This window comes from Eupeodes corollae, chromosome 2 (assembly GCF_945859685.1).
Source record: "Eupeodes corollae chromosome 2, idEupCoro1.1, whole genome shotgun sequence".
NCBI classification, from domain to species: Eukaryota; Metazoa; Arthropoda; class Insecta; order Diptera; family Syrphidae; genus Eupeodes; species Eupeodes corollae.
Window position 1 is genome coordinate 62483727 of NC_079148.1, and position 16541 is coordinate 62500267.

The window sequence follows — 16541 nt, forward strand, 5'->3', positions numbered from 1 at the left end:
AGACACAAATATTAGATACATTTTTCTCTCTAACTAATGTTTACATATTTCAAAAGATCCCTAATGAAAAGATATGTACGTGATGTGAACAAAAAAAAATGTTTTTTTGTTTCTTTACAAATCGGTCATTAAAATTCGGGCCCCACGTTTTTGGGCGCCATCTGTAACATTATTAATTATTGGTTTGAAGTGTGCATAACTACACTTATATTCTCACACACGAATGGTTCAGAGTTACAAGATAAAATTCAGATGACAAAAAAAAAACTTTCGCATCAGCTCTATTTTAACCAAAAAAAAAAACAAACCCAAAGGTGTTACCGATTAAAACTGAGCACATCTCCTGATTCTTCTTGTTCCTCTGCTTGACCTAGTATACTATGCTTCACGTTTTCTTGGACTAACATTTACAGACCTATTAGTCCCACTACACCAGTGTAACTAGGGTGGTTCTACCTCGTACGTAACTTTCCTGGTCTGCTTGTTTGCTGTGCTTAGCTCGTCGATGGGGGGGGATCTTGTTACAAGAGTAAGAACCGTGTTACTTTATTCAGACCATAGTCTTAGATTTCATTTGACTGTAAAAAAAAAAAGATTCAAAGCGACCCGAATTATAATAAACCGACTGTTTCTTAGATTGACTACTGTCATGCTTAGAGGTGAGGGACATAGATGATCGTGCCCTCGGAGCTATTCTTAACCCACCCTTAAAGCATTCAAAAAAAAATATGTCTATAAACATAGGTATAAACATCTAATTTCGAATTCTTCCAATGCCATTACTAACGCTCCATGCTATCATAACGGCCCTAATCGAGAAGGGGTAAGTCAAAGACTCACCCTTTTTCTATCGAAACATTCTATTTTTGTTTACACCTACATTTATCTTCACACCCACCTCCCAAATTTCCCTTTTAATGATCACTTAAAAACTCCATAGCTTCTTATAGCATTCACGGAAATTCACGACCACCAACAACAAAAATAAACCAATAACTATACACGCGTATGATTTCTATCGGTTATTTCCGAAATTTACAAAATTATCTTTTATTATTCAATTCAAATATCTTAGATTTAAGTTTTTACACGAAATTCTTTCCTTACTTTCATTTTTATTTACCGTCAAAAATGTCTATCTTCTTGATCAAATCTTTCCCGATATAACTTCAAAGTACTTAAATTAAGGTTAATTTTCAAATAAAGTATAAAGATACATCGCTGCAACGTATATTGTGTAATTACGTACACGTATGTATACATATACTTTTAATAAGAAACATAAAAATTCAAAAATGTAAAATTCACTTACCAGCGACTCTCCAATGTTGTGCACAGCATTTCTGGTCAATCGTTGGTTTTGCTATTTGTGAATGAAATTAATTTAACTTTTCTTCTTTTATATAAAGGGAACGATCTTCACTATTTTCTTTCAAAATAAATTATTTTTTTTATCGATAACGGGTAAGTAAAAATGGCACATATGAAATTTTTATAAAATATATTCCGACTCTCTTATATCCCTACATTTCATAAGTTGTGTAATTTTTGTTTTTTTTTTGTTTATCATTAATTCTAATAATTTAACATTATTTATCCTTTTTTTTTTTAACAATAAGGTATGCACTTATATCAGTAGTTAAGTATTTGTATCATCGCGAACACCAACACAGTTTTTATAGATTTAAGATAGATCTTAAGGGTATTTTTCTTTCAGCTTCGCACTCCTATAATTTGCATTTGTACAAACTCACTTTTCTTTTTCCTTTTTTGTTCTGTTTCTTTCGACTGTAATTTTATCGATTTTTTTTTTTTTGCTTTTTACTTTTATATATATATATCTAAATATGTTTCTTTTCTTATTTTTTTTTCTTTACTTTAAATATTTAAGTGAGATACACTACACCAACGTCTATCTCCACACATATCTTTACTTCTTATCTTTAACTGATCTAATCTTAAAGCACTGAATTAAATTTTGAGTTTTGTTTAGTTTTTAATTCTTCTCTTGCCCCTTCTTTGATTGGAATATGTTGGCCTGTCGCTTCCAGTAAAAATGTCCTGGCAATTACCGCTACTGTTTGATAGGTGGCGCAGCCAATATTCGCGAATCCCCCTATGAATTTAATTGGTTTTTTTTTTATATAAAAGAATCGCTAATAAAAATAATATTTCTTATATTAATTTCTTACCCTATGGGGGGATGCCACTCAATTAGGAATAAACCTTTTCTGATTGGATTACTAAGTGTCGACGATCGAGAAATTTCCCTATCGCCGCGCAGTGTGTCGCAGTCTTGCAGCTTACTTTTTTTTTTATTCTCTTTTATTTTATATAATCACTACTCGAATCTTTAATTAATAGAATACCAGCTATGGCCTTATTATCTATTGAACGTCCCAGGCCAAGCTGTAAATTGTTTTTTTGGAAACTTACTCGACTGCAGAGGAGATCTACCCATCCGTTTGGTTCGGACAACTTGTAAAAAAGAATTTGGCTTTAACTTTCTTTTAATCGGTAACCTTCTTCGTGGCCATTTTCCTTCTAACCGGAACGGGTGAACAAAAGAACAACATGGATGTAAGTTCCTTTAGAACTAATTAATAATGGGGTTGCGTTCCATTTGTACCACCCAGAGAATATTATGGGTTAGGCACATTATTTTAAGCTGGCAGCGCAAGCGTGCGTAATTAGTTCAATTTATATTTATTATATAACACTGTGGTATTTTTGGTCAGTAGGTAGGTAAGTAGGTTTCGAAGTTAAGTATTTTAGAAGATTTCATTTATAGGTGAGTGATTAAAGGTAAGTATTTGGGGTATTTTGGTGGTGTTTTTAGGTACAGCTGTAAGTAAGTATAAGTACCTATTTTAGTTTTAGTTTGGTTTAAACAATTTTATATTTTTATGTAATCTATAAGCATGCAAAAGGCACCTATTTAAAGATCGTTTCCTACAAATCGTTTTCATTCATCTTAAAACTACACGAATTGTAGTGAAATCCTTAATCGAAAAACCTTGTTTATTAAAAATGTCATTCCATTTATGTATCTTCTATCTTCGTCAACTTGTGACACGTGCACATTGTACATCAGAAGTTTAAATAGGACTTTTATGAGTCAACAACAGATTTATTTCAAAAACTACTGACCCCTGGCCACAATTAATTTGACAACAACCAATAAATTTTTCTCTAAATATATTTTGGAAGACCTTGGGTTACATTTAGGTTAACAATTTGAATGTTCATTGTAGTGTAAGTTTTCAGGAGCAAGCAAGATAATAAACATCTTAATATTTTCAAGTTTATAAATATATATATGCATATACAAAACAACACATAATATACCAATAGTGGTTACTCATTTGCGGTTGTGGTTTATCACAATTAAAATAATTATTAAAGTGTCAAAACATAATATTGCATGAGGTTAAATTAAAAATTTGTCAGTCAAAATCCTGATGCATTTTGAAAACGTACCACATACCTCAAACCATCTAAAACTCATTTATATTCCCAGCTTCTTAAAATTAAAATATGTTGTTTGCGTGTTTATTAAGGATCATAGACAATTTATCCAATAACGAGAAAAACCACGAATTGACATATAAATTAAACAATTTTAAACTTGACACAAATCGGTCAGAATGTGGTTACGCATATTCTAGAATCGTATTGAAACATAATTCAAATATTTATAGCAATTCAAGTTGACCTAGTATTTTTTTTCAGAATGATTTTGCCTACGCATTTATTCAGATTCAAAATTTCAAAACAACAACTTTAAACTTGAATCCAATTAAAGTTCTAAGATAATATTGTCAATAATAATTTCATCAATAACTTCAAAAACTTGGCATAACAAAAAGTTAAACACCGATATTTCATTTACTTCATTTTTGTTTTTATTATTTACATTTCGAAAATATTTATATATTCAATATTCTCTTCGCAGCATATAAACCCGGTTTCACTTCACAGAAATTGTGAAAATAATTGCAATGAAAAAAGAGAACAAAACAAACAAAAATAAATCCAGCCTCTTCTTCTATTTTGCTTTCCTTTTCCTGTGCAAAAACTATGATAAATTTGTTATTCACAATAAAATTTATTACGGCGTTCCTCCCACAATAGCATTTCAGACTAAAACGGTACAAATACCTTATCCATAGTAAGCGAAAGTTCTATATACAAAAATGTAGGAGACACATTTGCCTGTGAAAGCGCTAAAAGAGGCGGTAGCGTTGTACACTAAGAAGAAAATCTCATGCCAAGTATTTTCAATACCAGTTTTAACTAAATCGATAAATTAATTGTAATTGTAATTGTAATTATAATTATAATTGTAATTGTAATTGTAATTGTAATTGTAATTGTAATTGTAATTGTAATTGTAATTGTAATTGTAATTGTGATTGTAATTGTAATTGTAATTGTAATTGTAATTGTAATTGTAATTGTAATTGTAATTGTAATTGTAATTGTAATTGTAATTGTAATTGTAATTGTAATTGTAATTGTAATTGTAATTGTAATTGTAATTGTAATTGTAATTGTAATTGTAATTGTAATTGTAATTGTAATTGTAATTGTAATTGTAATTGTAATTGTAATTGTAATTGTAATTGTAATTGTAATTGTAATTGTAATTGTAATTATAATTGTAATTGTAATTGTAATTGTAATTGTAATTGTAATTGTAATTGTAATTGTAATTGTAATTGTAATTGTAATTGTAATTGTAATTGTAATTGTAATTGTAATTGTAATTGTAATTGTAATTGTAATTGTAATTGTAATTGTAATTGTAATTGTAATTGTAATTGTAATTGTAATTGTAATTGTAATTGTAATTGTAATTGTAATTGTAATTGTAATTGTAATTGTAATTGTAATTGTAATTGTAATTGTAATTGTAATTGTAATTGTAATTGTAATTGTAATTGTAATTGTAATTGTAATTGTAATTGTAATTGTAATTGTAATTGTAATTGTAATTGTAATTGTAATTGTAATTGTAATTGTAATTGTAATTATAATTGTAATTGTAATTGTAATTGTAATTGTAATTGTAATTGTAATTGTAATTGTAATTGTAATTGTAATTGTAATTGTAATTGTAATTGTAATTGTAATTGTAATTGTAATTGTAATTGTAATTGTAATTGTAATTGTAATTGTAATTGTAATTGTAATTGTAATTGTAATTGTAATTGTAATTGTAATTGTAATTGTAATTGTAATTGTAATTGTAATTGTAATTGTAATTGTAACTGTAATTGTAACTGTAATTGTAATTGTAATTGTAATTGTAATTGTAATTGTAATTGTAATTGTAATTGTAATTGTAATTGTAATTGTAATTGTAATTGTAATTGTAATTGTAATTGTAATTGTAATTGTAATTGTAATTGTAATTGTAATTGTAATTGTAATTGTAATTGTAATTGTAATTGTAATTATAATTGTAATTGTAATTGTAATTGAAATCGGTTTTTGTAAAGTGTTTTTGGCTAAAATGATATGTAATGAGGTTTTTTAATTACAATCCATCGTTCTGCGTTGCCAAACTCTTTGATTTTATATCATTTTTATTCCGTGTATTGGATAACAGATTGTGGACTAGAATCCAAATTCTATGTTGCCTAAAGTTGTGGTTCAGTGAAATTGCAACAACAAGAACTAGAGAGATGCGATTTTTTCATGGTCGATGGACAATTTGATTTTTTATTCCTTCTGTTTTGAAAGTTTACAATATACGCTTTTTACAAATTTTTAATATCTTCTTTTTTGTTGTGTTTTGTTTATGGTTATATTATATTTCGTTTTTTATATATATCTTCTAATATTGGTTTGGAGCACAGTAAAACTTCATGAAACATGAAACATGAGTCTTATGGGATTACTGGCGGTCTGGTTTGACGCACTCTTGTTGCGGCTGTCTTTGTTGTTGTTTTGTTTTTTATTATTGAACGTTTGGAAAAAGTTGTTATAAGGGTTTTTTGTTGTTGTTATTGTTATTGCTTGAATTGGGGGTAGCTGATTATTAAAAAAATGTTTATTTTTTATTCATAAAGTTTTTTATTAGCTTTTTTATTTTGTCTGTACTTATGTACGTCTGAGGGTAGATTATAGGACGATGTTTAAACTTTTTTTGTTTAATGTTTAAAAGCCATTAAAGTCTTTCGTCGTAAGGTTACAAGTGCAATTAATGTAAATTTAAATTTGTATCCCTCCCCACAGAGAGGAATTACCCTTAAGAATCCAGACCAGAGGTACCTTAACTTATACGATGTACCCAGTAACTACCATTTTAAAAGATTATACACTCAATAAGAATTAACGTAAGGTTAATGGAAATATATTTCTAAAAGTTTAAGTGTCATTTGGTACGTACTGATGGTTTTTGTTTTTTTTTTTTTTTTTATTTTTGGGGGGATATTCTGGCTTAGAAAAGTTTCTTTAATTTTGGTTTTCCAATATTAGGGTATTTTCTAAATTTAAAAAAAAGGAATGATAAAAAATGTGCTGGTGAAGCTAAAGGTTAGGAGAAAAAAAATAAGATATGGATTTATTTTTCAAAAGTTTAATTGTAAATGTATTAAAAATTAAGGGAAGGAAAAATATTTTTGAGAAAATTTTTAAATTGCTTGAATATCAGATTGGCTTTCGGGTCACAAAACGCTGACTTTAAAACTAACGCAGCGTTCGTATATTTTAGTCAATTAAACTTAGGCAGCAAATGAACAATTTTCTGGGACTGAAGTCCTACGGATTTACAAAGTAAAATTATGAAGAAAAAATATTTCTCGTCTTTAAGTGCAAACGAAGAATGCATGTTTAGCTTCAATATTGACCAAAGTTAAAAAATACTCAGCACAAAGGTCAGACGTAAAACGTAAAGAGATTTTTAATTACCTCATGACGGTTAATAAATAAATAATAAATATTGACCTAAAAATATGACATTATTAAACATTCTATTTCAAAAAAAGAGGCTGCGATGCGACCGACTTCCCATCCCGTCTGTCGATTTGTCTTGCTTAAAGGTTTGTCTATATGTACTCGTATCAATTTTTACCAAATTTGCGTACTATTTTTTGTAGATTTTATTTTTTATGAAAAAACGGACTGTTGGATTTTTATATAAAATTTACTGAATACCGAAAACAATATTTTCTGTGAAATAAAATAAGTTTGAAGCCAATATTTTTAATTTTTGAAAAGGTATTTGAGTCAAAAGTAAATTTTTGCCAAGTTTTAGTATTGTTTTTTTTTTAAGAGTTTTATTTTTGATAAAAAAACTGTCTATTCGATTTTTTTCAAAATTATATAGAATGTTGAAAACAATATTTCTTATAAGATAAAGTTAGTTTGAAGCCAATATTTTTAATTTTTGAAAAGATATTTTAGTCGAAAATCAATTTTTACCAAATTTTTTTAATTTTTTTTTTAGTTTTTTTAATTTTTTGTACAAAAACTGTCAATTCAAGTTTTTTCAAAATTTTACTGAATGTTGTCAACAATATTATTTGAAAGATAAAAGTAAATTAAAGCCAATATCTCGAAGTTTTGAAAAGATATTAGAGTCGAAAATAAGTTTTAGCAACTTTTATTATTTTTTTTTTTAAATTTTTTTTTGTACAAAAACTGTCAATTCGATTTTTCCCATTATTTTTCACATTGTTGAAAACAATATTTCTTATAAGAAAAAATTAGTTTTAAGCCTAAATTTCACGTTTTTGAAAAGATATTTGAATCGATATTCAATTTTTACCAACTTTGAGTAATGTTTTTTTTTAGATTTTTATTTTTTATAAAAAAAACTGCCAATTCGATTTTTCTCAAAATTTTATCAGATGTCAAAAACATTATTCTTCGTTGCACAAAATTGTTTTGGAGATGAAATCATATTTTAGTCGTAAAATTTTGGAGGTGAACATTTTTTTTACCATTTTTTTTTTTGATTTATAAAAAAACCGTTAAATGGATTTTTTTCAAAAAATAAACTTCTTTGATATCACGTTACAATATATTATATTAAATTTAATTCAAGTCTCTAGCGTTTTTGGTTCGTAAGATATTTAGGGTTAGCCAAAATGTTCACCTATTTTTCAAACTGCTATGGTAAAAAAACCACCCACTAAATTTTCTTGAGAGTCCTTTCTGCATCTTTCTGCCTTATTATCTGTATAACAAAATTTATTTGAAATCGATATCTCTTCTAGTTCTTAAGCTATGGACGACGAAAAAAACGTCGCAAATGTACGGACGTACGAACGTATGTGCACACGCACGAAAAGACATCTTTCAAAAAATCTTTTATTTCGACTCTAGGGACCTTGAAACGTCTAGAAATGTCAAAATTTTCAATTTGACATATCGGACCCATTACAATAACTTTCTATTGGAAGTTAATAAATAAATAGATTCATTTACTTCAACGATATCTTTTTTGTACAGCTGTCACTTTTGACACTTGCTAGGTACAATATTACGCCATTACTAAAACTGAAACGAAGACATATCATTAAAGGTTGAATTTGTTTAAATTTTTTACAAAAATGTTTAGCATTTGCTTATCATAGTTCACAAAACTGTAGCATTTTTTCGTCGTCCTGAAGTCAATTCTTGGCCAATAAAAGTGAAACTAGTGTAAGTGATATGATCTTTGCAATTTAAAACCGTATTCTGAATAGAGACTTAGAGCCTGAAATTTTGAAATTCCAGTTAACGCAAGAACTCAAGCCAGTTGATACCACGAAGATCTTTACTTTGCCGACTGAACCTTGAAATGGGCATACAAATAAAATTCTCAACTTATTTTAGCAGCGTTAGGCCTTTTCGCCCAAACCTATAAAATGTAATAAATCCTTAAATTGGTTTCCAAGCCTAAAAAGTTTATTAATCAAATTTCAAAAAACCCAAATCGAATGTCGTAAATAATTTTAAATAAAAGAACGTCGAAATTTTTAGCTGACATTTTACCCAAAAGAATTCTAGATTTTTTTTTGACATAGGGATTGGGTTTTCTGACATTTATTTTTGGCATAACTATGATAATTTTTTGTACAGAATCTTATGTATTATCACCTAACGACTTAAAGCCCAAATCATTAAATGACATTAATCCCAAAAAGATAAAAGTCGTACAAAATATCACTAAAAAAACGTCAGAAAGCCCAAATACAATGGCAATAATGCAAACCAACTTTCAAAAGTTTTATAAAATTTATAAATTTCATAAAACCTAAAAAACGTCTTGTTGTTTCTTAAATTTGGCCTTTTTTGTAATTTTTCAATGAATACAATTTTTATTTTTGGTACAAATTTTGTTACTTTAGCGTTACCTTTTTATTTAGCAAACATTTTGGCTGGTTGGGCTTTTTGAAGTCGTAGTTCCCAAAAACAAAACCAAAATTTTATCACAATGCCCAAATGTTGAAACACTTGACATCTTTTAGGCGATATGTCAATTCGTAATTTGGGAGTTGTGATATTTTAAAATTGATTTGGATAATAACACATTGATTTTAGGCTTTGTGGCATTTTCTTCTGAAAAAAGTTTTTTGGTGATAAGGACATCTAAAGGTTGATTTTGTTCGTCCTAAACTCGAGTATAACTCTCGTTTTTAAGCTGGAGCCTCAATAACGTACTTGAGTCTTCTGTATAGAATTAAAAAAAGAGCTCCAAAAGTAATAGAAGATCGTTCTCTCACCAAGACATTTGCTTCTCTTGAACACCGACGCAAGGTCTCATGTATGTCATTGTTTTATCTAGCGAAATAGCCAGTTGCATTACTCCCTTTAAACAATTCAAACGTAATACCGGTATTGCTAGGAATTCCGATCAATTTACCCTCGAGCCCAATTTCGGACGTACTGTTAAGTACAGGGATTTTTTCTTTAGCTGCACTACAAGAATGTGGAATGCTTTACCTGACTCAATATTTCCCAGTCATTATAATGTGCAGACATTCAATCATCGTTCATCGGTTTCTCCTTTCTAATCCTATCCTACTTTCGTAATTGCTCGCACTGTGCTTAATCATTATAAGGGTTTTCATAACCCCTTTAGTGCGCGCACAATATAAACAAAAAATTATCAGCCAAAAGCATTGCAAGAGCTACTAATGCAAACAGAAAAGGTCACAGTTTGGTGCGATTTATGGACTGTTGGCATCATTGGACAGTACTTCCACAAAGATGATGCGAATCGTAACGTAACTGTGAAAGTGGAGGGATACCGTGGTATGATATCCAACTTTTTTTTTTGCTCAAAATGTAAGAGCTTGACCTGCATGGCATGCGATTTCAACAAGACGGTGCCACATGCCACACAGCACGCGCAAAAATGAACTTATTTAGAGGTGAGTTCGGTGAACATTTTATTTCACGTTTTAACGCTTTTAGACTATTTTTTGTGGGGCTATGTTAGAGCTCATGTCTATACAGACAAGCCCGTATGTATTCGGTAAATACCGGCCGAAATGTTGGAAAGAGTATGCCAAAATAGGACTAAACGGAAGGACCATTTGAGGCGCAGTGAAGGTCAACATTTGAATGAAATAATCTTCAAACATTAAATTATATGGAACATACTATCGATTTCTATAAAGATTTTATGTATTTTTCTGAATTTTATGCGTTTTTTAAACTTTCTTTAAACTTTTAAAAAATCATCACATATTTGTAATTTTGGCGAATATGGTTTTGGGCAAAAAGATTTAACGCATATTTCAGCTCATTTGGGGCTCAGAAAATCCTAGAATCATTGTTTGAAAGCCCCTCTATTCTACACTTGACTCTATTTGAAGTTGATTTTAGACCAATTCAATAGACCTTAAAGTTGTATTCAGTTTCAAAAAGGTTAGCATTCATGGTTCCATGTATCATAAAATAAGTATTCTTACATGTTTTCATTCAGTTTCTGTTAATTTTACTTGAATTAAAGCAAGACTCAATACAAATCAAATATGTATCTTAAGTAGTATCTACAGGGTTTCAAATAAACAACAAACAAATATTTATCGAATCGGTAAATTTTACAATACCGAATAAAGGTGTGAAACTAGCCCAACTTAAAAGGAGCTTTCAAATCACTTAACTAACAGAAGTAGTTAGAAATTTGAATGTCACTCACTGATATCTTATGCGTAACAAAGTTCATTTACCTCGCCATCACTTAATTGCCAAAACACGTTTTTAGGCTGGTGTATGAACTATTTAACTCTTGTTTGTTATCTATTGACACATTATTACGTTAAGGCTGTTTATTTATTTACTAACCATAGCCTCATTTCATCTATCATCTCTAAAGCAAAGAAAATAAAACAAATTATAGCATCAGTACTAATTTTTCGAAAGTCGTTTTCAAATACCGGTTACAGAAGCTCTTCAAGATTATGCGCCTATTGGGTAAATTGTTGAGAAAATCTCTAGATGAGGTATAAAAGTAACGACGATGGACGGTCAACATGTTGGTTTTGCCTCTAATAGAAAAATGTAGTTTTATTATAGCTTCAAGTACAAAAACAAAAGTCTTGAAAATATTCGTACCAGTCTCCCGCACATTTTTTGTTGCTGTTTGTTGTTATTTTCAAGAAGTTTGTCCAACATTTTACTTCTTGGCCAATGGAACTGGATATGATGAAGGTTTTGGTGCCTGTTTTAGCTTCATATACTTTTTGTGGCTATATGTGATCACTTGGTCATGAATGAAATTTAATGCACATTTTTCGTGCTGTGCTAAGCTGTATAGTGTTTATAGTAGATGGATACTCTTCCAAACGGGTTTCTTCACATTTATGGTGAACGGAGAAACTGGGTCAGAAGTTTCATCGATTCACATCGGCACCAGCAGCGCCAGAAGCAGTGAGGCGGCGACGAGCTACGATGACATTTGGTTGCTTGAAATTCAGGTTCGAAGTCCGCCAAAGAGTGTCAATGAAAAAAGACTTACATCTTTTTATATACCTGAGGCATGCGGGCGAATAAGTGAACAAATCGTTTGAATGCTTTCAGTATATCTTTGCTTTAGATTTTTAAAAGATAATCATTTTAAAGACTCCGCCTGCATCACCTACTAACTACTGACAAACAGTTAGAAGCCAGTTTAAGCCAACACAAAGGTGTTATGTATGTAAAGTATGTATGGAGTAAAGTGGTGCGGCATGACTAAATTTCTATAAGCTAATTAGCATAACAAGCTGTTTGAGTGAGATGATGATGATGTAGAGCTATTTCAATTTATCTAACGGTGTTTTTTGTTTTTGTTTTCGTTGAATATTTCCTTAAGAAACAAGTTTAATAGTAAGTTCTTGAACATATTCCTTTAAAGGAGTTCAATGGTTGTAAAAAGCGTGAGAATAACATTTTGTTTCTGCTATTAATTGGAGGTAATATTTTTCTTGAAAACATTTTATTTGCTTACGAAATATTCCTGGTTTAAAATGGTTGGTTGAATTACCTGAAACGAAAAGAATTGGAAAACAATTATTAAAATATATTTTTTTTTGATAATTTTACTTAAAATTAATTTGGGTTTAAAGAAACAACTAATGGGTATTTATTAACTTCTCAAAGGAAGTTATTGTAATTTTTTGAATTGAGCATTTTAAATTCTTATTGATGTTTTAAGATCCCTACAATCTAAGACCGTGGTTTTTAGAGAGATGTCAGTGGGTACGTTCGTTTGAGATATCTTCTTTCGTCAGGTATATCTCTAGAACCTTTTTACAGATAAAAGCACTAAAGATGCAATTTTAAAAATGAAAAAGTTGGTTGCCCGCAAATATCGCTTATTTTATTTTTAAAACTCTTTAGAAAAATGAACAAGCTCGTTTTACTGGTTAATTGGTATAATAATTAGTCGAAGAAATGGGAACGAGCAAAAATTGTTAATCCTTGGTTTTAAATAACAATAACGAGCCGGAGTATATTATTTAAAAAAAAAAACAATTGTAAAGGCGGACAATCAATATGACTAGTTACAATATAACGAGCAAAAGATATTAAAAAGTAAACTCTTTTAGATTCAAGACTTTTTAAAATATATCAAACTTTATATGAGGGTTAAGAGTACGCTCCATTTTAGTTGTCGAAGCGAAATACTTGCTATTTTATTTGACACATTTTTAGAGTATGGAGGCCAAACCGTACAACAGTTTTTCGAAATCGATCTTAGGAGACTAAAAGAAAGACATTTTAATGTTTAGGACATTTAAAGTCGTTAGAATTATCAAAAATCCAAACCTTTAATGATAACTCTACTTTATATGCATTCTTAGATCTAATTAAAAGATAACACACTATGAACAAGACATGTGTATAGGTAAATCGTTAGTAAATAAGAAGAACAGAAGGGGACCAAGATGACTGCCTTGAGGAACTCCTGAGTGGTTGATATCTTGTTCAGATTTATCAGGACCAATTTTTTTTCAGTCAATTCAATAGTTAACCTAAGGACTCAAGCTTTCTGTCAGTATTTTATGATAACCTTAATTAAATCATTTCTAAAAGTTCATATATATTATGTTAAATGATTTCTTCTTTCAATAGTAATAAAACAGAAGCTTGAAGGTGGATATACACTTTTTATTAGATTAGATAGAAGTAAACCAATAATAATATATAATTGTTTTAGGTCTGGTTTATGAATCGGAGTTATGTTTAAACTCTTCCAACAATCAAGAAAAAACGATTTTTTTTTGACAGAGACAATTTAAAAATATACGAAAGTGGTTTCGATAGATTTAATCTAGCATTATTTTTGAAACATTGAGAAAATATAATCAGGAGGCTTACTTAAACTGTTTTTTAAACTACTCATTTTTGAAGAAAAAAAACACATTATTCGTTTCGAAAACTAGGGTTGGTTAAAAATTATGTTTGACTTAAAAACTTAGAAACAGTTAAAATATTGACTTCAAATTAATTCCATTTTTTTTTCAATATTTTTTTAAAATTGTTGGAAAAATCCAACTTTCTGTTTTTGCATAAAAAAATACCTACAATTTTTAAAATCTAATTCTTGACTCGATTACATCGAGAAGTATGGATTCAATAGACTTCTTGTAGCTTACACATTGATTAAAAAATATAACCTTTTTCCAGCTTACTCGTTAAAGACTTCATCGATTTAAATCAAAAATTGTAATTTTAAAAGAAAATAATTTAATTTTAGTTTTTTTTTTCGTTTTGCTTTAGTATATATTAAACCGGTCCCTAGACACTCAATAGAAGTACCCGTGGCATGATGGTTAGTGCGTTGGACTGTCGTGCGAGAGGTTTTGGGTTCAATCCCTGCCTTTGCCACCTAAAGTTTTATTCACGGGTACTGCCTCTTGCGAGGACTTGACAAATTCCCCAAGAGTAACTCTTGTCATGAAAAAGTGCTTTCTCAAATTAGCCGTTCGGATTCGGCATATAAACTGTAGGTCCCCTCCATCCCTACAATTACTCGCACACAGGAATGGTTGAAAGATGTAAGTCACTAGGTTCTCTAATGCGCCACCTAACTTATTTATTTATTTAGACGCTCAATATTATTGTACAATATTTGATATTGCATAATATTATTGAGCGTTTAGCGATAATAATTTTAAAAATCAAAAATAAAAATAATGATAATCAAATGTTATTAAGACAGTATAAAAGTTTGTGCAGAAAAAAGCATTTTTGTAATCGGTTCATTGGCTTTTGGGAAAACTTAAAACGGAAACAAAATAACGATACCGTTTTGGAGCAATGCAACATTTTTTTTTTGTATATTAAACGAAGCCAAGTTAAGAATCAAATTTTTAGTACAAATTTAAAAAAAACTATCGGTTTGTTTTTGAGAAGATTCGAATTTTCTAATATTGACCAAAAAAATGTGTGTGGGGACTAATGTTATCTGTAGTCTTAAAAACATGAAAACAAAAACATCCAACGTGAACAAACTTAAAACCTAAATTTCCAAATTTGAAGTTAGTCGACTGAATGGTTTGGGCTGTATGGACAGAGAGACAGACGAACGGAATCGGAGGACCCACTTTTTTCGACTTCTTTACCATCTCAATATCATGTTTGATTAAAATCTCGAGTTCAAAATTTTTTACGAATGCAATACAATGCAATATAGTTCCTAGGTTCCGCCAGTAAGAAGTGAACAATATGAAAAGTACGGGAAAGAGTCTCAAGGCTATTTCCTTGTTCACCAATTATAAAGAAAAATTTTTAAAAAATTCGTATTCCGAAAAAAGTGATCCAGTTTCTTAGAAACTTGGAGGCACCATTCACGTTGCAAAGCAGCATCTATAAGGAAAGCATCACTAAGCATGCTGTCTAAATGACACAAGTATCAGCTTTCAACTAAATCGTTGTAAAAAAATATTGAATAGTGTGGGTCGGCTAGCCAATAATATTGTGCAAAACTTTGCACTTTCTTAAGAGATGTAGAACTTTACTTAGTATAAGATAAGTAAAGGGAAAATTTTAGAACATAAAACTTTAAAGTCATACTTATTTATAAATTACACATAGGTCTTTTATTAGACTATTGTTTGAGAATTTGCATTTATACTCAAAATCTGATAGATATTTTATAGAAAATGTCATGTTAATTTAGTGTTGAAAATCGTTTAGATAATTTTAGGATTATTATTTTACGTATTTTAATCATACCATACATCAAGTACTTCGAATAACGAGATAAGCTGAACAATTCTTTTAAAAAAAAAAGAGGCTGGGATGCGACCCACACTGATAACTTCCCATCCCGTCTGTCGATTTGTCTTGCTTAAAAGTTCGTCTATATGTACTCGTATCAATTTTAACCAAATTTGCGTACTATTTTTTGTAGATTTTATTTTTTATGAAAAAACAGACTGTTGGATTTTTATATAAAAATTACTGAATATCGAAAATAATATTTTCTGTAAAATAAAATAAGTTTCAAGCCAATATTTTTAAGTTTTGAAAAGCTATTTGAGTCTAAAGTAAATTTTTACGAAGTTTTAGTATTGTTTTTTTTAGAGTTTTATTTTTTGTAAAAAAAACTGTCAATTCGATTTTTTAAAAATTTTACCAAATGTTGAAAACAATATTTCTTATGAGATAAAATTACTTTGAAGCCAATATTTAAAATTTTTAAAGAGATATTTGAGTCGAAAATCAATTTTTACCAACTTTTATACATTTTTTTTTAGGTTTTCATTTTTTGTAAAAAATACTGTCAATTCGATTTTTTTCAAACTTTAACTGAATGTTTACAACAAGATTTTTTGAAAGATAAAAGTAAATTAAAGCCAATATCTCAAAGTTTTGAAAAGATATTTGAGTCGAAAATCAATTTTTACCAGCTTTTATAATTTTTTTTTTAAGTTTTTATTTTTTGTTAAAAAACAGTCAACTAGATTTTTTTCATACTTTAACTGAATGTTGACAACAAGATTTTTTGAAAGATAAAAGTTAATTAAAGCCAATATCTCAAAGTTTTGAAAAGATATTTGAGTCGAAAATCAATTTTTACCAACTTTTATAAATTTTTTTTAGTTTTT

General features: G+C 29.1%; 1 protein-coding gene and 1 long non-coding RNA gene across 2 annotated transcripts in view; both read right to left on the bottom strand.

The window, feature by feature from the left end:
• LOC129948424 (low-density lipoprotein receptor-related protein 2) overlaps positions 1-16541 on the bottom strand; it is a 384397-nt gene that overhangs the window by 137423 nt on the left and 230433 nt on the right. The window lies entirely within an intron of this gene.
• On the bottom strand, positions 1719-2925 carry LOC129948425 (uncharacterized). The gene is made up of 2 exons (XR_008781869.1): positions 2193-2925; positions 1719-2116 (listed from the first exon to the last, which is right to left on the bottom strand). It is a non-coding gene; the product is annotated as an uncharacterized LOC129948425 (long non-coding RNA).